General features: G+C 48.6%; 1 protein-coding gene across 3 annotated transcripts in view; it reads left to right on the top strand.

Moving 5' to 3' along the window:
* The first annotated feature begins 45 nt into the window (after positions 1–45).
* ttyh1 (tweety family member 1) overlaps positions 46–2,007 on the top strand; it is a 24,196-nt gene continuing 22,234 nt past the window's right edge. For 2 of the 3 annotated variants that reach the window (XM_037980117.1, XM_017415535.3), the window contains exon 1: positions 46–847. The gene's annotated coding sequence lies outside the window, so the exon portion shown is untranslated. The remainder of the gene's footprint in view (positions 848–2,007) is intronic. The other variant, XM_017415536.3, reaches the window with a different exon arrangement.

The raw sequence follows: 2,007 nt of genomic DNA, 5'->3' as shown, positions 1-2,007 counted from the left end.
AATCTCGCTCCAGGGCCATCCTTCGCCTCTCGTTTTCCCTCCCCGGCCCGGGTTCCCCCCCCCCCGTTCTGCGTCCGAGATGTGACTGGACTTTTAAAAGCCCTCCTCCTCCTCCTCCTCATCATCCCGTGCACCCACCGGGAGGACTTTTGCATGTTTCCGCTCTTCGCCTTGGTAATCTGGACCGGGTTCAGTGCGCTGTTCTGAACAGAAATTGGTTCAGCGGGCGGAGAGTGGAGAGGGGGGGAGGTCGGTCGGTGTCATGAGCGTGCCTCCTGAACCGGCCGAGCGAAGAGGTTAGACCCTTCTAATCCGCGTTAACAGATTAATTATCTGGGAGCGATATCGTGTCGCTGCGGTGTTGCGAAGTCATTTGGGCGTTAAGCGACGGAGGGGCTACAATGCAACGATAAAAGACTCTCTCAGGGGTGTCTCCTCAATCTTAATCCCTCCCTATCTCTCTCGCCAGCTCGCGCTCGCCGAGAGCTCCTCTCCCATCCATCAACACAAGCACCTCTCCTCTGTCACCAGACAACCACACAGTTATTGACCGTTTAATATTTCACTAAACGGCCACAGTTGCTGGCGTTTCTTTTCTTTTCTTTTCTTTTTTTACCTCACTCTCCCTTCTGATTTTGGCAACAGTTTTTTTTTTTTTTCTTTCTTTTTTGGAGGGCATGTCTCTGAGCCGTGTTTTTTCCCAGGATGACGAATTTTCAAGAGCGTCAAGCGTTCCCGGCAGACACCGTGCCCCTCTGAGCGGGTGAATATTTCGCGGACGCCGGCAGAGAGAAGAGGCAGAGGCAGAGGGAAGGTCTTCCCCCCCCCGCCCAAACAGCCGACAGGGGTAAGAGGCTGATTCTTGTCGAAACGGCTCGATTTGCTGATGCGGCCGCAAAAGATTATTCACCGTTTTAAATGAGATCTAATTCCCGGCTCTTGTTTCTTTCACAGTTTTTATCAGTTTCTCCGTGGTTGTGCTCGCTAATGTGCTTGATGTTTTTTTTTTTTTTTTTGGCGAACCCATTAAGCCGTTTCAGCTGCAGGGATTCATCTTTTATCTTAGCAATCATCGAGCCTAACTGATGCCTTCTGCCGTCCACATTTAGAGATGATGAGGATGCTGTAGTGCTGTGGAATCCTCTAATTTCCCTCCACCATTTGGGTTTTTATTTATTTATTTAAAAAACATTCAGCTGAAAGTTTTATCTGTGTGGACACATTTATGTCCCTCCCTTCAAACTTCAGGTCACGCCGGACACTTGGGCTGTGGGCCATCGCCACTGGCCCCGGGTCTCACCTGGTTGGAGTTTCCAGATCCAGGTTCAGACTCAACCTGAAATTCGCCCTTAACGTTTAAAGGCTTTAACAGGCCGGCCAATTAGTTCATCCTCTGCTGATGAAATGGGTCCTAAAAGATGTAACGCCATCATAAATTATGGTCCCTAAAGAGGCTCTGCTGTTGAGGAGCTGCACGTTGACAGCCCCGGCTGTAATCATGACAGATTTTATGAGGCCGATTGTAAACGTGCATCAGCCCAGCTGTAAAGGCGCAGCCGTTATTTATATCGTCTGATTCAGAGGCGAAGTCTCTGAGTCACACGAGCGAAAGCAGGAAAAGGTGGTGAGTTTTTTTTTTTGTGTGTGCAATAAAGATGATCCTAAACTCAGCTGACGGAGCCTCGTTCTCATTAGCTGCCTCACAAAATGGCCCTTTTTTTTTTTTCTTTACATCCAGGCATCATGGAGTCCTCGCTCCAAACAAGACAACAGATCCTTCTGATAGGTTTTGATTCATTCTTTTAGTCTGCAATCGTATGTTAAGGTTGGATCGTGCAGATTCCTTTTTTTATTTATTCGTTTTGTTTTTTTTTTCCACCGGCGCAACTCGAAGGGTTCACATATCTGCGTTCAGTTATGCAACGGCATTAATAAGAAGCTGGCAGGAGATATCACGTCACCCTGAGGCTTCCTGTCTGTGACAACTGCTGAGTAACCCCCCCCCCC

The sequence above is a fragment of the Kryptolebias marmoratus genome, linkage group LG16, assembly GCF_001649575.2.
Source record: "Kryptolebias marmoratus isolate JLee-2015 linkage group LG16, ASM164957v2, whole genome shotgun sequence".
NCBI classification, from domain to species: Eukaryota; Metazoa; Chordata; class Actinopteri; order Cyprinodontiformes; family Rivulidae; genus Kryptolebias; species Kryptolebias marmoratus.
This window is presented reverse-complemented; position numbering and strand designations above follow the sequence as displayed.